The sequence below is a fragment of the Dromiciops gliroides genome, chromosome 1, assembly GCF_019393635.1.
Source record: "Dromiciops gliroides isolate mDroGli1 chromosome 1, mDroGli1.pri, whole genome shotgun sequence".
In the NCBI taxonomy this organism is placed as follows: domain Eukaryota; kingdom Metazoa; phylum Chordata; class Mammalia; order Microbiotheria; family Microbiotheriidae; genus Dromiciops; species Dromiciops gliroides.
Window position 1 is genome coordinate 156186085 of NC_057861.1, and position 21744 is coordinate 156207828.

Genomic DNA, 21744 nt, shown 5'->3' on the forward strand with positions numbered 1-21744 from the left:
TAAGTTAGTTGCCCCCTTGATAGTTACTTGTTGGTGATTGGTGTGAGTGGTTGCAGCAAGTATAGACCCTTGCCCCCCAAAGCTTGTTATCCCATATAAGGGCTGGGCTGGAAGTTAAGCCACTTACTTGGATGGGGATGGCACTGCTATTTCCAGAGCTCTTGGACTCAGGGTCCTGGGGTATCTCCATTAGAATCTGAAGGGGAATGGTCATTTTGAGTAATTTTATCTACCAGGAATGTGCCACTACCAATCTGTCCCTCAGGATGCCTTGCTATTCAAGATAAACTGGCTTGATTGCCCAGTTGGTGGCAGGTGATCAGCAATCATTTGTGGTTGTGGTGGTGGAGATGTTAGGCCACAGTAGTTGTTTCCTCTCAAATATTGCTTCAGGGGATGAAAAGAAGGTATTTAATGAATAAAAATTATTTAATATATTTGGAAGAATGAATGAGCAAAATAATTTTATAGCATACATTATTAAAATGTTTAACACAAACTAATTAAACCAACTTTTTTCTCAAATAGATGGGGAAGGACAGGAGAAAGGCAGAGGATTTAGAATTCATTTATTTAAAGGAATATTTTAAATAATAAATAAATAGAAAATATATTTATTAAGTAGCCTGAAAGACATTTGTCTACATTTTGGATTTACAAAGGTTTTATTTTTTGTTTTGTTTTGTTTTGAATGATCTAGTCTCTGTCTTCAAAGAGCTTATGTATATTTGTTGCTGTTGTTTTTTGTCCTTCATTCTCAAAGAGGACTATGACATCAGGGGAATGTTATGACTTGTGGTGAATGGGATTCAAGTGACAGACGGCTGTACAAGGTCACCAAGTTTACTCTCTCCTCCAAAGCCATCTGGATTTAGTGGCACATATATCAGGATTAGTGGACATTGCCCCAGATGTTTAAGGCAATTGGGGTTGTGACTTGCTCAGGGTCACACAGCTAGTAAGTTTCTGAGCTGGAATTTGAACTCAGGTCCTCTTGACTCCAGGGCTAATGCTCTATCCACTATGCCACCTAGCTGCTCCCAAGATCTTTGAAGCCAAAAATAGTAGGATGTACAAATATAATAGAAGAGGGAATAATATGGCAGCAAAAGAGAAATATAGGGAACAATGTTTGAAGTAACATTAAGATTTCGTAGAGAATCTAAATGAGAGTTGGAGAAGAGGAAGGAGTATATTTCCACGTGAGGAAGGGCCTATTCACATGTATGGAGTCAAGAGAAAGCATGCCAAACTCAGGAAACTTCCAATTTGACTGGTACTTGAGGTATTTGTGTTTGTGTGTGTGTGTGTGTGTGTGTGTGTGTGTTGTGGGGGGAGGGTATTGATTAGGGTAGGAATTTAAGCTTTGAAGAAAAATGAGAAAGTTTGGAATATCGATTGTGGGTATTTAGGGAACATAATGGAGAGTTATACAAATATGTTAATATTTAGATTAACACATAGAGTTAATCTTTGTAAAAATTCTGTAAAGTAGTGAAAACCTACTTAAAATTAAATAAGATGAAGTCACAGTGGTCTAGTTCCAGATGCATGCTTCTCTCCCACCCCTAGTATTCAAGTGTTCTGGTGAAGGAACAGAGAAGATCCAAGGTTAAAAAGTCATAAGGAATGGTGTCTAATAGGGAGTTGAAATTTGAGAGAAGTAGAAACAGAAAAGATCTTGTTTTCCATCTTTAGTAAATGCCAACTCCTTTCTCCTTTCTACACTAGTACATTCTTTTTAACCTCCTTTCATCTTACCCTCTTCAAATCCTCAGAGCAGATCCAATCCTGCATGAGTTCTGTTTTTTTCTTATTTAGCTCCTTCAATATATTTTTTTTAATTTAATTTTATTATTTATTTTTTTCCGGGGTAATGAGGGTTAAGTGACTTGCCCAGGAACACACAGCTAGTAACTGTCAAGTGTCTGAGTCCAGATTTGAACTCACATCCTTCTGAATCCAGGGCCAGTGCTTTATCCATTGTACCACCTTGCTGCCCCTTTCTTCAATACCTTTTGAAGACATGACTGAAGGGACACTTGTTTCATCTTCCTTTATTAGAATGTTAGCATTGCATCATCACATAGCTCTTTCCAATTGTTCAGAGCCATTTATTTTTCCAGGTTTTTCTGGACATTTGTGTATGTATTTCAAAGTTCCTACTCTGCTTTGATCTTTTTTATCAGAAGTGTTTGAAATTCTCATTTTCATCAAAAGTCCATTTGTGCCCCGCCCCCCAGGATTATATTGAACTTTAATGGGTTGTTTATTTTTGGTAAGTCTCTCTCTTTTGATTTTTGGGACTTTGTATTTAGATTTCCCTTTGTTTTGGGTAGAAGTTTCCAGGTCTTGTGTGATCTTGAGTCTTATTCCTTGGTACACAATTTTCTTCTTTCTCTATATTAGCAGTATTTTTTTCTTTTATATGTGAACTCTCAATGAAATTCCTGGTACTAATTTTTTGGCTTCCTTTCAGGTGGTAATTTGTAGATTCTTACTATCTTCACTTATACCTCAGGCAGATATAGGTAGTTTTAATTTTTGTTTTCTTGAAGAGTGGCCAGACTTTCTTTTAATCATGGTTTTCAGGGAGTGTAATGATTTTTGTTTGTTTGTTTTTTGCAGGGCAATGAGGATTAAATGACTTGCCCAGGGTCACTCAGCTAGTAAGTGTCAAGTGTCTGAGGCAGGATTTGAACTCAAATAGTCCTGAATCCAGGGCCAGTGCTTTATCCACTGCATCACCTAGCTGCCTGTGTAATGGTTTTTAAATTATATCTGCTAGACTCTTTTTTTTCCAGGTCAGTTCTTTTTAACATCATGTAATTTATATTTTCCTTTTTTTGTTAAATCTTTTGATTTAGTTCTAATAGTTCTTTTGATCTCATGGAATAATTTACTGTGTTTGGCCTATACAAATTTTCGGTGTCTGTTACTTTTATCAGGTTTATTCAGGATGAGACAGAGGTGGACCCTGGCCCAAAGCTTCAATTTGGTACCTACAGCTAGAGATATGTGATGCAGAGAAAATATTAACCAGCATCAGGTAACTCTAGATTGATATTAATTTTTGATACAGGTTAATATTTTCTTTACATCACTTATCTTTTCATCTGTAGGTCCCAAAATGAAGGGGCCCAGGCACCACCTCTGCTTCATCCTGAAACCTTTTTTTGGGGGGTGGGGCAATGAGAGTTAAGTGACTTGCCCAAGGTCATGCAGCTAGTAAGTGTCAAATGTCTGAGGCTGGAATTGAAATCAAGTCCTCCTGAATCCAGGGCCGGTGCTTTATCTACTGCATCACCCAGCTACCCCCTTATCCTGAATCTTTAAGGGTGGTGGTGGTCTTTACGGTTTGGTCTTACCCTGAGTCACCTGAGTTCCTTCACTGACCTCCATCTCCTGGAATTAGGCTCCCTTGGATCTCTGGGATTCAGAAAGATGGATCTTTAGAGCCTTGTCCTGAATCTCAAAACAGAGGGCTAGGGCATTAACGCCTCTGGGTTCTTGGGATCTCTGAGTCTGAGCAACTAGCTTCCTTATTCATTTCTCTCCTGCTCAGTGTTTCCAAGGTCCCCATGATGGGACTTTCTGGCCACACTGTGTGTTTCCCAGAGAGTCCTAGTCAAATAGACCTGCACACTCCATTTATCTCTATCTCTTTGCTAGCTCAACTGAAAGGCTAAGCTTATTTGCCTATAATTCTGATGGCTTTGCTTTTTGTTGATGATCTGCTTTTCCATTATCCATTGGATTCCAGTAAACTTTATTCTGTAGTTTAAAGACTGAAGAAGGCATTGAGTATATTTTCTCATTGGATTTCTTGATCACCATTGATTTCTGTGGAATAGGTTTGTAAGAGTTGAGCAGTCTGTCTCCCCTCAGAGAGACAACTTGGATAGATATTCAGCTGTACTTATATATTATGGGACATTGTTCTATTCTGGAGGTCAGTGGAAGGGCATTAATAAAATATTTTTTAAAAAATAGAGACCACATTGACAGCTCTGTGGATGATAAATAGAGGAGGGCAAGAGACAGGATGGAAGTAATCCATCCAGTTAGGACACTATATTGCAATATATTCCATGGCACATGTGATAAGAGACTAAACTAGAGAGAGTCTTGAGGTGATAATAGAAAGCAAAGACTCCTCCTTCTGGTTCTCTTTGTGTCTATGTTGGTGGAGATGGTGGTTGTGGGGTGTGGGATGTAGAGTGTTCAGGACAGAATCCCAGCTTATTGAAAAGAGCAGCAAACATCACAATGTGTGGTAAGTGACATGCTGTCTTCATGAAAAAGCCAAATTGTACATAGTACAAGAAAACTGAAGGGTTGGGAGAGTAAGAACTGTAGGATAAAAGGGGATGTTGTGGTCATAAAATTAGGGTTGCAAAGAGACAGTTTTGAACTAAATACTAAATACAATAGAGATAAAAATGTGGGGAAAGGTAGCAAGGGAGGGTTTTTACTTAGCAACTTGAATCATTGAAATTATATGAATATGAGGTAGAAGTTTGCTAGTCATAAGCCAGTAGCCATAACATGTAAGAGTTGCTTGGAGAAGAAATGGCCCCAAGAATCTAATTAGAATATTTAAGGGAAGGAATACACTGGAGTTCCTGTCTCCTAGGTTGAGGGAAACCTGAATCTCCCCTAAATTGGTTCCATAAGGGTAGAAGAACTTTGAGGTCTTTGATGATCTGAAGATTACAAAGGTGGGTTTGGCCATTTGATAGACTCTTAAAATCTGGATGAATATGGTGTGTATGTGTGTGTGTGTGTGTGTGTGTGTGTGTGTGTGTGTGTGTAAATCTTTTCTTTTAGTCTATGATTCTGGGCCTGCACAATCAAGTAGACAGTTAAGATAATTATCCAGATAATTGAAAAAATATATCTGTAACATGAAATATTAAGATAATTATACTTTTTTCCTTATAAATAAAATCCAAGTATTAGAATTTTTGCGTAAACATTTTCTACATAGCATTTTTGGCATCTAGGTGGCACAGTGAAAAGAGTGCAGGTCTGGAGTCAGGAAGACTCATATTCCTGAGTTCAAATCTGGTCTCACACACTTACTAGCTGTGTGACACTGGGCAAGTCACTTAACCCTATTTGCCCCAGTTTTCTCATCTGTAAAAGGAGCTGGAGAAGGAAATGGCAAACCACTCCATTATCCTTGCTAAGAAAACCCCAAAAGGGATCATGAAAAGTTGAACATGATGGAAAAATTACTAAAGCATAACATTTTGGGGGGGGGGTGAGGCAATTGGGGTTAAGTGACTTGCCCAGGGTCACACAGCTAGTAAGTGTTAAGTGTCTGAGGACAGATTTGAACTCAGGTACTCCTGACTCCAGGGCCGGTGCTCTATCCACTGCACCACCTACCTGCCCCTAAAGCATAGTATTTTGAAACGAATAAGAAGTGTCCAATAAAAATGGACAATGGCAGTAAGAGGGTTAAAGGAAACATATTTTTGATGTGAATTATCCAGATAATGCATTAATTCTCCCACTTGAATGTGGATATATAGGTATAGACTTAAGTCAGACCTAAATGACTGAAGGCCAATGGAAGATTAATGTCTCTAAGTCACTGTGGTTATTTAAGACTGGCATGAGCACCAAACAGTGGTGATTCTGTATTCCTGCCTGTTAAAAATAAGTCATGTAAATAAGCATTACTGAATGAGACTTAGAGAATCTTTCAATCACCTGTATCATACTGTGAATTTATTTTTTTAAATCCATGCAGGAAATCTCTGAACCTGAGTTTGCTAGTTAGTGTTAAAATTTCTAAAGTTTGAAGTTATATTTTTATAATAGTATTTTAGAGTGTCCAGAGAGATATAATAGACTTTAATAGTTTAATATCTTTCTCATTACAGGTATAATCAGGCCCAGTGTCTATAAAACCAATAATTTTATTTATTCTTATTTCAAATGTTGAGGATAAATATAACTTTTGCTAATATTCCAGAATTATGGTACTATATACCTTCCACAATAGGTGTAAGAAAAAGAATTAAACTGTATATTTAATGTGAATGAGTAATATCATCAAAAAATAAATCAGTCAATAAATAACTGCTATGTGAGAGGTACTATGCTTGATGATGGGGACAGAAATAAAACAAAAACAATTTTTACTCTCAATGAGTTCACATTATCAAGGGAAACAATGTGTGTATATATAGGTGTATGTAAGATCTGAATCTCTATCTAAACATTCAGGAAGACCTGAATCTAAATCCAGTCCCAATTACTTACTAACTGTGTGACCCTAGGCAAGTAATTTAACCACTCCCAGTCTGTTTCCTAATCTTTAAAATAAAGACAATAAAAGCACCTACCTTCCAGTATTGTTGTGATGATAAAATTATATAAGATATGAACAGTGCTTTGTGTACTTTAAAATGCTATTATTAAGATAAATGCAAGATAGCCATTTTATTAGAAGTAGACTTGGGAAAGATAGCTACTGGTGGGTTGGGGGAAAGCTTCATGTGGGAAGGGGTGCTTTAGCAAAACCTTGAAGGAAACTACAAACTCTTGAAGGTAGAAGTGAAGAGAGAATGCATTCCAGCTAAGGTAAGAAGCCTTTGAAAAGGTACTCATAGATATTAGATGAAATGTCAGTTACAGAGAACAGTAAGGAGACCTGTTGTTTATATATTCCAGAGGTAATCTAGAACAAACTTCACTACTTGTTTACAAAACCAAGGAACATGTAATAAAGAACCGAGAATAGAGAAAAAATAATTCTTTCATTCAACCTTTGTTTTTAATGGTCTACATTATTCTAGGCCCTAGGTATAAAGATAAAAGATATCACCTGCCTTTAGAAATCTTCTATTCTACTGGGAAGAGGTGAATATTATATATGCACAAATAAGTATAACACAAGGTAGGCTAGATAGAAGCAAAAGAGAGACCCAAATACCACAGAAAAAAGGAAGTTAAGGTAGGAGAGAAAACTTCATGGATGAGACATGAGACTGAGTTTTGTTGGAAGAAAAGGATTCTGAAAAGTGGAGATGAAAAGGAAGTTCATTCCACACATGAAGAAATATGTGTGTGTATATATATATATATATATATATATAGAGAGAGAGAGAGAGAGAGAGAGAGAGAGAGAGAGAGAGAGAGCATTTTATCACAGTTTTTGAGAACTTTCCCTACTTTTCAAAATATTGATAGCTCTTTTTATTAAAAGGAGCAGAATCTAAAAGTACAGTGTCAACAATTGTAAATTATGATTTTCAAACAGAGAATGGTATTGGATTCTGTGGAAAAATGAAATAAACATCTATTGCCATAGTGAATTATTTCCATAACATCTTACAAGTCTGAGTACATCATGGGAAGTCAACAAATAACTAATATGAATAACAAGACAGAATTTCAGAGAATAATCCTCAAAATGATACTTTTCAGAGACTACCCATGAACATTACAGATTGAATCTATTTGGAGCTCCCAACAAGTGACAGTACATTTAAAGAAAATCTACCTAGGATTAATTCTAAAGCTCATATAAGTATCTTTTTCTGATATGCAGACCAAAATGTTTTCTTCCTGGCTTTTGTGTATTGATTCAAAATTCCTTAGTGACTCAAAGTCTCATAGTTTCCAACATTCATCATAAATTTTCTAGTGACACAGTTAACCTAACTTCCTTCAGTTGGAGCCGAGGGTAATAACAAATAACTCCTAGGACTTCCTAGAACACACACCTTTATTGAGTTTCAGAATGAACGTTTTCAGGCCCATTGGAACACAGAACAAAGATCTCCTTTTACCATGAGTCCATTGAAGGCCACTTTAGTTCTTCCATCAACACTGAAAGCAGCCAGAACATGGAGCCAGAAAAAATTTCATTTTTTCCTGTGCCCATTGGCAGCAGGAAAGGGGTTCTAATGAATCCATTGTCAGCAAATGTTCTTCTTTCTGATTGGAAGACACTCAATGAAAAGTCAGTGGCAGTTTTCGTTTAAAAATTGTGAATGTGGCACTGTTCTCCCTTTCCACTGCAACCCAACTTTGCCAAAGGGGGGGAATTGCACCTTTCCTCTATTTCAAAGCCTTATTCACCAACTGACAGTAGGGTTGCAATGGTAGTAATGGACCTTAAAAAAAGCATTAGAGTTAAATGGGTTTAATTTCAATTATGAATGGTATCTTAGAGAATGCCTACTCAGAGAGATGCTGTGCAGATGCAGACGCAAGCGGGAGCTGAATGCCCCCAGTCCTAACGGCTGCACAATCTTTCTATTCAAATCAAAGGAACACTTCAGAAAGGTTTCTTTAGACTCTTTAAAGAAGGTAAACACTGAGCTCTAATGTGCAGTGCTAATAATAACTAAGTAAAACAGTTCAACATGACTCCACTCAGTATCTCCTAAGAAGACTGGGACTGGTGAGTCTATTCTGGAAGGAGGGCTTGAAAACTATTAAATGTATTATGCAGAAACTTTTGAACAAGAAGTAGGCAGAAAGAACTGGAGGCTGTATTTGAGCAGAGAGGGGAAAGATTAAATGTTATTTTGTTTTTAATTCACAAATTCAGGCAGATTGAATAGGAGATTGCAAACTGGATCAAAGAGTCACTTTTCATTCCTTTCAAGATACCAACTCTTGTTTGAATGTGGAGTCTTCGAGGGCAATTTTCCCCACTGTGGCAAGGAATGGGACTTTCTTAAACACCTGTTTTATTCACATGGTTGAAGTATTTGAGTATTGCAAGTAATAATGTTTAAATTAACTTTCTTCAACATTGGCGGTCACACACCTGCCTAGCTCAGGGGAGCAAGTCAGATAGAGGTAACTGACAGTATGAGTCAGGGGCATCATGTAGTTAAAAGAAGATGAGGGAGGAGAACAAGAGCTGTTCTGCTAATATCCCTTACCCTCTAAGGTAGTAGCAATAGCAGTGATGACAATTATGAAGCGAACCATGATTGGAATAGTTATTAGAAGTCATGAGAGGCATGGGGCCTACATGTATACAATAATTCTGATGAGAAAAGGTAAGGAGATACAGGAAAAATGATTCTTAGGTATTCCTATTGAGGCATATAAAGTAAACTTTATTTTTAGTTACTCCATAAGATTGATAAATAAAAATGGAGAACTGAGCATTTTTGTAAGTATACATTTATAACTGGTCAGCCAACTTTAAAGATGGTAAAGGGACTGGATGTCATGTCATTCAAGAATCTGTTGAAGAAGACAGAGAGAGAGAGCATAATAGCTATTTTGAAGCTATATTGTGAGTGCTGGAAAAAGGATTAAATTAGTTGTGCTTGACCTAGACAGCAGAAGTTGAAATGACATATGGACAGAAGCTACAAAATGCTGGGTTTAGGTGTGATAGCAATAAGTCATTCTGTTTTTTTTTTTAATTTAAAGTTTTGAGTTCCAAATTCTATGCCTCTTTCTCTCCCTCCCCTCCCCTCTCCCTGAAGTGATAAGCAATCAGATATAGGTTATACATATGCAATTACATAAAACATCACCATAATAATCATTCTGTTAACAAAAACATTTATTCAAAACTTAATATATCAAGAAGGAAAAAATCTTTCTAGTGTAACAAAGGTTGTACTGAGTAATTTACTGGTAGCCTCTAGACAAGGGAAATTTGGATACTCATTCCCAGTCATGTATGACTCTCATAACTGAATGTCCCCTAATTGGCTGCTGAATGTAAAAAGCTGAGAACTCAGGGAATCTTTTTTTTTTTTTTTAGTGAGGCAATTGGGGTTAAGTGACTTGCCCAGGGTCACACAGCTAGTAAGTGTTAAGTTTCTGAGGCCAGATTTGAACTCAGGTACTCCTGACTCCAGGGCCAGTGCTCTATCCACTGCACCACCTACTTGCCCCTCAGGGAACCTTTTAAAAGAGGAGATAAGCCTCCCATTACATACATACATTAAGTGCTCAACCCTTTGTTAATGGAGAAACACTAAACTGATCTGTTGTCTCATCATGTATCTGAACCTCAGTTTCTTCCTCAGTAAAATAAGGGAATTGAACTGGATGACTTTGTGAGTTTTATTCAGTTTTAAATCTTGATATTAGGACCCTGTGTGATTTTTGTTTCCTCCAGTTAATTATTACTCCACTTGTATCTCCCCTCCCTCACCTTTCTGAAATTACTTCACATTTATTTTATATTTGTTTAAATGAAGATATGTTGTTTCCTTCCAGTAGAATATAAGCTCTGTCAGGGCAGCAACTTTTTTCTTTATATTTTTGAAATTCTAATGCCTAACAAGATACCTTGTACACAATGGAACTTAATAATTGCTTATACTAGTCAGTTGAATTAAATATGGATACAATCTTAAATAATAATTATTCTAAACCATAAGAAAGAAGAGATAGCCTCTTGCTGAGCCCTCTTTTCTGTGGGTCTCAAGGCAGTATGACATGATTTTAATAAGAAATAGCAGTCAAAGTGCAAGTGAACACAGCTCTGGAGACTCAATATTGCTTGACGGTAGTGTCCACATATCTTTATGATGGATGATAAACTCTGAACTTTGATTTCTTATTCAACTCCACATACTTCTCTCAAATATAGTTCTCCCAAGAATCCCCACAAAGCAGTACCAGAATTCCTACTTCCAAATTAGTTACACCAAAGTGGAATTTGTTTTTTAGGAGGTAGTAGCTTGCCCTCACTGAATGTCTTAAAGCAAAGTCTGGATTCTTTGTTTACTTGGCCCTTTGTGCAGATCCTGGCACATAGAGACCACTTAAAAACTTGTTGATTGGTTGATTATATATTATGCCATGTTTTTGATATTGTAGAGGTGCTTCTATTTTTTTTAACTTAGAGCTTTTTCTTAAATAGAAATACTACCAGTATAGAGATTCTGTTACTTCAACTACAGAATTGAATTCCGTCATGAGATCTGGATTAAAATCCTGGCTTTTATGACCATGAGCAAGTTACTTAACATCTCCAAGTATAAAAATTGGGAGTAATAACATTCGACCTACCTACCAAAGGAATGATGTGAAAATCAAATGAAGCAATGTATGCAAGCAGCTTCATTTTTTAATTTGTATTCCCATCACCTAGCATACTATCTGGAATATAGTGGGTGCTTATTAAATGTTTGTTTATGCATTATGTAAGATTATAGAGTTACAAAGTCATCCATAACCTCAATTGTACAGGTGAAGGAATATCAAATTAGATGGTTAATAGATTGAACAAGGTCACCAAGAATTAACTACAAATCAGTGCTCAAATCTCCTGAATTCTCTGTCTAAAAGTCACTCTGTCTTCTGAAATCATTTTAAAATACGTGATCAACCTATAGAAAGGTCAAGGAATGATGAATAAAAAAACAAAAAACAAAAAACCTCACCTCATCTTATTTTGCCATCTTATTAATTTGTTAGTAAAAGCCATGAAATTTCTAACAATTGACTGAATCCAGTTAAAGAGTTTCTCAGCACTTCATTGATCACTGGTATCTAGGGCATCTTTACCTATGATAAGTCAGGGAGTTCCTAGGGAGATCCCTCCTTTGACCAAGCAAGGCAGCACAAAGGACAATTTTCATAAAGCATGCATATGTATTGATTTTTTTTCCATCAGTCAAAAAAAGACAAAAAGACTAACTTCCTAGCTCAGAGGTTCTCAATGCGTAGTCTAAAGCCTTGCAAGGAGTAGGGGATAGATATAAGGGAATTAATAAACTTTCAAGGGAAAAAATACATCTTTATTTTCAATAAACATATAACTACACTTTAGAATTTCCTTCAATTACTTAAAAACATTATGATGAGATGGGGAATACTACCATAGGTGAAGGAAAGAGACATTGCTTTGGCAGTGGCAGGGAGCTCCAATAATGAATGCTCCTTTGAGTAAAGAGAGATGATCTGTGAAGGGAGATGGGGTCCTTGTACTGGGTAAGGCCTAGAGGAATTTGGTACTTGAAAAGTCTACTAGTCCTACCTCAGGAATGATGGCAGTAGAACTACTGGGTACAACTGGCACTTAAAAGAATGGAAGAACATGGACCCAAGGAGAAGATTTTGAGACAAATAGGGGAAAGGGTAATGGAAGGGTATAGATTAGTGATGGGCTCCATAATCGTGGATATTATGAACAAGAGACCCTATCACAGGCAATGTCCACTCTAACACCAGCAATAATTGTCATTGTTCTAGGAATGAGGCAAAATCTCAATGCAATATAGGTAGCAAATAAGAGGAAGAGACCAGGGATGAGGAGAAGAGAGATAGTGGGAAAAGGGCTACCTTAATAAAAAGATTAAGGTAAAACAATGAAAGGAAGATAGTACTGCATTAGAATAAGGGGAAATTATAACTTGAAAAAAGTAAATATTAGAGATAAAGGACAATATAAACCCAACTCTCATAACTCTAAATGTGAATTGAATAAACACTCCAATAAAATGAAAAAGAATAATGGAATGGATAAGAAAAGAAACCAAATTATACAATTTAATGCTTATAAGAAACAGACAAAAATATATAAAAAAATAAAACTGAGAAGATGGAAATTTACTATGCAACAAGAGCAGGGATTGCAGTTATGCCATGTGACAAAGCAAAAATATTCAAAAAATAAAAAGGGTTATGCAAGGAAACAAAAATATAGATTGAAATGGAAACTTAATAAAATTCTAAATAATGAGTAGATCAAAAAACAAATTAGAGAAAAATTTAATAACTCTGTAAAAGAAAATGGTAATGATGAAACAACACACAAAAATAACAGTTTAGGCTGAAGTTATTACTTCCCTTCTCCATCTAAATGCATGTTTTTTTCTATATAGATGTTTTTATTTTTAGTGTCAAGTAAAAAAAGTTATCAACTTTACTTTTTCAATTACCTCTATCTATTTTTTTTTGTTAAGAATATATCTTATACCCACAGCTATGAGAGCTATATGATATGTTTCTTTTTTACCTTAATAGTGTAGATTTATTTTATGCAGGCAGAATATTATGAACTAGAAAAAAGAGGGGATTAGTGAGCTGAATGTGTATTTAAAATAATTAAAAGCCAACAAATTAAAAAAAAAAACTAAAATAGACACAAAAGAAAAAAATATGAAAAATTGTGAGAGATATAATGATTTAAAAACAAAACATCTATGGAAATGATAAACAAAACTAAAAGGTGTTTGAAAAGACTAATAAAATTTCTAAATCCTTAGCTAATATCAATAAAAAGAAGAAAACACAAAATCATATAAATAAAATAGCAAATGAGCAAAGTGAAATCACAACAAAAGCAAAAGAGATAAAAAGAATGATTAGAACATATTATTTGCAATTATACACTAACAAAACTGAGAACATGAAAGAAAAAGACTACTTTCAAAAAGACAAAATACTCAAACTAACAGAAGGCCAAATAGACATTTTAAATAACATAATCTCATAAAAAGAAATATTTCTATCTATAAATGAACTACCAAAGTGGGCTGGGGGTGGTAATCCTAGATATGATGAACTCACAGGAGAAATCTATCAATGTTGTAAAGAACAATCAGTACCCATATTTCCCAAATTGTTTTCAAAATGTGAGAAAGAATCCTACCAGAATCCTTTTGTGAGACAAATATTTTCATAATACCCAGGGAAATATAAAATATAGAAATAAAACTATAGGTCAATACCATTAATGAATGAACATTGACTCAAAAACTTTAAACAAAATGCTGACTGCCGCAATTTATCTAAGAAATTATTCATTTTGACCAAATGGTATTTATATCAGGGATGCAAAGATAGTTTAACACTAGGAAAACAAACAACATAATTAATCATTATAAAATGCAAACTTCTAAAATAACATGATTATCTCAATGAATTAAAAAAAAGTCTTGGACAAAATACACCACTCTTTAATGCAAGACTCTACAAACCAATTAGCATATTGTGACCTTTTTTAGTATCATAAAAAAGCATCTCTATAAAATAAAAAGCAAATATGACTCTATGCAATGAGGATATACTGTAACCTTTTCAAATAAATAAAGGAGTAAAGTAAGTATGCCTCTCTCCCCAACACTAATTGATATAGTTTTTAAAATATTAGCAATAGCAATAAGAAAAGAGCATAAAAACAGATAATGAGGGAATAAAACTCTCCTTATTTGCTGATGATATGTTGATAGTTGCAAAATCTTACAGAATCAATGAAGTTACTGAGAAAATTACAGGCTAGAAGATAAATCTTCATAAATCAATAGCAATTATATATAATGATAACAATGCAAAGAAGCAATACTAGGAAAGGAAATCTCATTCTAATGAAGTATAAAAAACAGACAATTTCTTTGGTCAGATTTACCAAAGCAAACAGAAAGGAATAATATAGATCCAATTACAAAGTGCTTCTTAAAGAAACAAGGAACAACCTAAAAAATTGGAGCAATATTCAGTGATCATGGCTGGGTCATGCCAATATAATAAAAATGAAAATGTTACCAAAGTTAAATAACACTTTAATGTCATAGCAATCAAATTACCAAGGCAAAACCTTGTGGAACTTTATATAATAATAGAAAAATTCATTGTAAACAAAAATGAGCTAGATTATTAAGGGGAAAAAAGAGAAACTATGGGTATAAGACATATTCTTAACCAAAAAATAGATAGAGGTAACTACAAAAAGTAAAATAGATAACTTTTATTACTTGACACTTTTCAAAAAGAAAAACCTTCTGTAGAGAAATAGCATAGTTAATGCACCTAGATTAAGAAGGGAAGTGGTCAAATGGGAAATAAAGAAACTTCTTATCAAATTCACTGATAGGGACTTCCAAAATATAGAAACAACTAATAAAGATACATTCACATATACATATAAGTATACATTTAGCTATACATATATTATATATAACTAATAGTCATTCCTCAATAGATAAGTGGTCAAAGCATATGAACGGTTCTTTTTTAATATCATAAAAGTATTTTATTATTTTCTAGTTACATGTATAGACACTTTTCAACATTTGTTTTCCTAAGATTTCTAGTTTCAAATTTTTCCTATCACTTCCCTCCTTCCCCCATCCCCAAGACAACAAGCAATCTGATATAGGTTGTATATGTAAAATCTCATCAAACATATTTCTGCCTTAATCATGCTGCGAAAGAAGAATTAGGGCAAAGGGAAAAAACCTCAAAAAAGAAAAACAAAAAAAGTAGAAATAGTATGGTTCAATCTGCATCCAGATTCCACAGTTCCTTTTTTTCTGGAATTGAAGAGCATTTTCCATCATGAATCCTTTGAAACAATTCTGGACCATTGTATTGCTGAGAAGTCAAGTCTATCACAATTGATCAACACACAATGTTGTTGATATTGTGTACAATGTTCTCCTGGTTCTGCTCATCTCACTCAGCATAAGTTCATGTAAGTCCTTGTAGGTTTCTCTGAAATCTGCCTGCTCATCGTTTCTTACAGCATAATAGTATTCCATTGCATTCACATGCCACAAATTGTTCAGCTATTCCCCAATTGATGTGCATCCCCTCGAATTCCAATTCCTCACCACCACAAAAAGAGCAGCTATAAATATTTTTGTAGACATGGGTCCCCTTCCCTTTCCCATTATCTCCTTGGGAAAAAGACTTAATAGTGGTATTGCTGGGTCAAAGGGTATGCACAGCTTTATAGCCCTTTGGGCATGATTCCAAATTGCTTTCCAGAATGGCCAGAGCAGTTCACAGCTCCACCAACAATGCATTAGTGTCCCAGTTTTTCCACAGCTTCTCCAACATTTATTATTTTCCCTTTTTGTCATCTTAACCAATCTGATATGTGAGAGATGGTACCTCAGAGTTGTTTCAACTTGCATTTCTCTAATCAACATTGATCTAGAGCATCTTTTCATATGGCAACAGACAGCTCCAATTTCTTCATCAGAAAACTGCCTTTTCATATCCCTTGACAATCTCTCAAGTGGACAATGACTCAGATTCTTATAAATTTGATTTAGATCCTGATATATTTTAGAAATGAGGCCTTTAGGGGTGGCTTGGTGGCGCAGTGGATAAAGCACCGGCCCTGTATTCAGGAGTACCTTAGTTCAAATCCGGCCTCAGACACTTGACACTTACTAGCTGTGTGACCCTGGGCAAGTCACTTAACCCCCATTGCCCCACAAAAAAAAAAAGAAAAAGAAATGAGGCCTTTAAAAATGCTTTATCAGAAATACTGGATATAAAAATTCGTTCCCAGTTTTCTGCCTCCCTTCTAATTTTGGATGCATTAAATCTGTTTGTACAAAAACGTTTTAATTTAATGTAATCAAAGTCATCCATTTGGCATTTTATAATATTCTCTATCTCTTGTTTGGTCATAAGCTATTCTCCTTTCCATAAATCTGAGAAGTAAACTATTGCTTCCTTTCCTAATTTGCCTATGGTATCACCTTTTATGTCTAAATCATTTACCCATTTTGACCTTATTTTTGTATGTGATAAAATAATGGAATTTAGCAGATGCCCAAGGGTCCCACCTGATTGATCTACTATTGTTTGAGAAACTAAGTCCCTACTTGAGGTGATTAGATATAGGCCACACCTGGCCTGCCCTGAGTGACATGCTACTGAAATCACCAGGGGGACCAATCTCAGCCTTGCAACTTGAAGGACCTCCCTTTTGGGGGAGGGAGAGAAAAGGTAGAAAAGAGAACACTGAGGCTGGGAGTTCTCCTTCCTGTTGGTGAACTTCTTAGAGCAGACTGGAGAGGGGCTGCATAGCTGACTCCTATAGAAACTTTGGACCCCAGGTGGTAAGTTAATAGAAATGAGGGCAGCTCTTTGAATTAGCTGAGCTGGAAGCAGGTTTGGGGATTAAATCAGTTTTTGCTAGAGCCAGGGAGCTTATCCATTTTTCTCTTCACCTATTCCCTTGTCACTGGCTTTATTAATTTCACCTTTGTTGTATATTTTATTCCCATTGATAAAACCTGATTTGTTTGTGGAAAAGAGGCTGTTACTCTCCTTTCTTATTAGCCTGGGAGAAATAATTGAAAAAGGCAGGTTGGAAGGGAGGAAACTTTGGACCTAGAGGTCCCTCATTATTTTCTGAACCCCAATATTAAGGCAAGCCACCCAATTAACTCTCCCCATATTAAATTTGGCCCTTACAAGTATACGATGTAAGATGATGGTCTATGCCTAGTTTCTGCTGTACTCTCTTCCAGTTTTCCCAGCAGTTTTTGTCAAAAACTGAGTTCCTATCCCAGAACCTGGAGTCTTTGGGTTTATCAAACAGTTCATTACTAAAGTCATTTACTGCTGTGACTCCTGTGCCTAACCTATTCCATTGATCCACTACTCTATTTCTTAACCAGTACTAAATAGTTTTAATGACTGCCACTTTATGGTAAAGTTTCAGATTTGGTACAGCTAGCCCACCTTCATGTGATTTTTTTTCATTATTTCCCTTGATATTCTTGACCTTTTGTTTTTCCAGATGAATTTAGTTATTATTTTTTCTAGCTCTATAAAATCATTTTAAGGAAGTCTGATTGGTATGACACTGAATAAGTAAATTAATTTAGATAGAATTGCCATTTTTATTATATTAGCTCGGCCTATGCATGACCAATTGATATCTTTCCAATTACTTAAATATTATTTTATTTGTGTGAAAAGTGTTTTGTAATTGTGTTCATATAGTTCCTGTGTTTCTTTTGGCAAGTAGACTCCCAAGTATTTTATGTTGTCTACCATTACTTTAAATAGAATTTCTCTTTCTATCTCTTGCTGCTGAACTTTGTTGGTCATGTATAGAAATGCTGATGATTTATGTGGATTTATTTTATATCCCGCAATGTTGCTAAAGTAGTTAATTGTTTCAACTATATTTTTAGTTGATTGTCTAGGGTTGTCTAAGTATACTATCATATCATCTGCAAAGAGATAGTTTTGTTTCTTCCTTGCCTGTTCTAATTCCTTTAATTCCCTTTTCTACTCTTATTGCTAAAGCTAACATTTCTGGTACAATATTAAATAATAGAAGTGATAATGGACATCCCTGTTTCCCATCTGATCTTATTGGGAAATCCTCTAACTTATTGCCATTACATATAATTTTTGCTGATGGTTTTAGGTATATACTGCTTATTATTTTAAGGAAAGCTCCACTTATTCCTATGCTCGCTAGTGTTTTTATTAGGAATGAATGCTGTGTTTTATCAAAAGCTTTCTCTGCATCTGTTGAGATAATCATATGATTTTGGTTAGTTTTCTTATTTATGTGGTTGATTATGTTGATAGTTTTCCTAATGTTGAACCAGCCCTGAATTCCTGGTATAAATCCCATCTGGTCATAGTGTATTATCTTTGTGATCACTTGCTATAATCTCCTTGCTAATATCTTATTTAAGATTTTTGCATCAATATTCATTAGGGAAATTGGTCTATAATTTTTTTCTCTGCTTTGGCTCTTCCTGGTTTTGGTATCAGTACCATATTTGTGTCATAAAAGGAATTTGGTAGAACTCCTTCTTCACCTATTTTCCCAAATAATTTATATAGTATTGGAATTAATTGTTCCTTAAATGTTTGGTAGAATTCACTTGCAAACCCATCTGGCCCTTAGGGAGTTCATTAATGGCTTTTTCAATTTTTTTCCCCTAGTATGGGCTTATTTAAGGATTTTATTTCGTCTTCAGCTAACCTGAGCAATTTGCATTTTTGTAGATATTTATCCATTTCATTTAGATTGTCAAATTTATTGGCATACAGTTGGGCAAAATAATTCCTAATTATTGATTTAATTTCCACTTCATTGGTGGTAACATCACCCCTTTCATTTTTGATACTGGTAATTTGGTTTTCTTCTTTCTTTTTTTACTAAAATTAACCAAAGTTGTATCTATTTTATTGCTTTTCCCCCATAAAACCAGATCTTAGTTTTATTGATTATTTCTATAATTTTCTTGCTTTCAAGTTTATTAATTTCTCTTTTGATTTTCAGGATTTCTAATTTAGTATTTATTTGGGGATTTTTAATTTGTGCTTTTTTAGTTGCATGCCCAATTCACTGATCTTCTCTTTCTCTTTTATATTGTTGTAAGAATTTAGAGATATAAAATTTCCCCTAAGCACTGCTTTGGCTGCATCCCATAGGTTTTGCTATGTTGTCTCATTATTGTCATTCTCTTGGATAAAGTTATTGATTGTTTCTATGTTTTGTTGTTTGACCCACTCATTCTTTAGAATGAGATTATTTAGTTTCCAATAATTTTCAGCTTACCTTTACATAATTCTTTATTACATTTAATTTTATTGCATGATGATCTGAGAAGGATGCAGATACTATTCCTGCCTTTTTACATTTGACTGTGAGGTTTTTGTGCCCTAATACATGGTCAATATTTGAATATTTGCCATGTGCCACTGAGAAAAAGGGATATTACTGTCTATCCCCACTCAATTTTCTCCATACACCTATCATATCTAACTTTTCTAACATTCTATTCACCTCTTTAATTTCTTTCTTATTTATTTTGTGGCTAGATTTATATAATTGAGAGAAGAAGATGCAGTTCCCCCACTAGTATAGTTTTGCTGTCTATTTCCTCTTGTAACTCATTTAACTTCTCTAAGAATTTGGATGCTATACCACTTGGCATATACATGTTTAGTATTGATATTAGTTCATTATCTATTCTACCTTTTAGCAAGATGTAGTTTCCTTCCTTATCTCTTTTAATTAAATCTATTTTTGCCTTTGTTTTGTCTGAGATAAGGATTGCTACCCTTGCTTTTTTTACTTCATACCTTTACTCTGTGTGTATCTCTCTGCTTCAAATGTGTTTCTTGTAAAGAGCATATTCTAGGATTCTGGTTTATAATCTACTCTGCTATTCACTTCCATTTTATGGCAGAGTTCATCCCATTCACATTCACAGTTGTTATTATTACTATTTCCCTTCATCATGTTTATCTCTATTGCTCTTTTTTCTCCTTTTTTCACCATATTCCTCCTCACCAGCATTTTGCTTCTAACCCCTCCTCCCCCAATCTGCCCTCCCTTTTATCATCCCCCTCCCTTTTCTTTACCCTTTTCTCCCCTGCTTTTCCCCTCCCTTCTATCAGTGTACCCCCTTTTCCCTTTACCCTTTTACTTTCCTAAAGAATAAGCTAAATTTCTTTATCCAAATGAACATATATGTTATTCTCTCCCTGAACCAAATCTGATGACAGTATGGTTGAAACAATGCTCACCCCTCTCTCCTTTCCCTCTATTGTAATAGTTTTTTTGTGCCTCTTCATATGATGTAATTAACCCCATTCCAACTCTCCTTTCATTTTCTCCCCATATATTACTTTTTTTCACCCCTTAATTTTCTTTATATCATCACATCAAATACAATTTATATTTATACCCTCTACATGTATTCCTTTTGTCTGCCCAAATAGAGATATAGTTCTCAAGAGTTATAAGTAATATCTTCCGATGTAGGGAAGTAAACAGTTTGACCTTATTGAATAAATTTTTCCCATTTACTTTTTTATAATTCTCTTGAGTCTGGTATGTTAGATCAAATTTTCTATTCAGTTCTGACCTTTTCATCAGGAAACCTCGAAAGTCCCATATTTCATTGAATGTCCATCTTTTCTCCTGAAAGAGAATGATCAGTTTAGCTGGGTAGTTCATTCTTGCTTGTAATCCAAACTGCTTTGTCTTCTGGAATATCATATTCCAAGCCTTATGATCCTTTAATGTTGAAGCTTCCAGGTCTTGTGCAATCCTGACTGTGGCTCCATGATATTTAGATTGCTTCTTTCTGGCTGCTTGTAGTATTTTCTCTTTCACCTGATAATTCCAGAATTTGGCGACAACATTCCTTGGAGTTTTCTGTTTGGGGTCTCTTTCAGGCAGTGATCTGTAGATTCTTTCAATGACAATTTTATCCTCTGATTCTACAATATCAGGGCAGTTCTTGAAAATTTCCTGGAATATGATGTCTAGACTCTTTTTTCTGATAATGGTTTTCATGTACTCTAATAATTCTAAAATTCTCTCTCCTGGATTTTTTTTTTTCTTTTTGGTGGGGCAATGAGGGTTAAGTGACTTGCCCAGGGTCACACAGCTAGTAAGTGTCAAGTGTCTGACTCTGGATTTGAATTCAGGTCCTCCCAAATCCAGGGCCAGTGCTTTATCCACTGTGCCACCAAGCTGTCCCCTCTCCTGGATCTTTTTTCCACATCGGTTGTCTTTCCAATGTGATATTTCACATTTTCTTCTATTTTTGCATTTTTTTGATTCTGTTTGACTGATTCATGGTGTCTCATGGAGTCATTAGCTTCTATTTGTCCAATTCAAATTTTTAAGGCATCATTTTCTTCACTAAGCTTTTGCACTTCCTTTTCCATTTGGCCAAATGAAGTTTTTAAGGAATTGTTTTCTTCAGTAAATCTCTGTGCTTCCTTTTCCAAGCTGTTGATTCTTTGTTTTTCATTTTCCAAGCTGTTGATTATGTTTTCATAATCTTCTTGTGTAGCTTTCATTTGTCTTCCGATTTTGTTCTTCCACCTCTCTTAATTGATTTTTTAAATCTTTTTTGAGCCCTTCCAAGGAGGCTTTTTGGTCTCAAGACCAATTCATCTTCCCTCTTGAGGCTTCACATGTAGGCAATTTTAGAATATTGTCCAAATCTGAGTTTGTGTTTTGCTCTTCCCTGTTGACACAGAAGCTCTCAATGGTAAGAG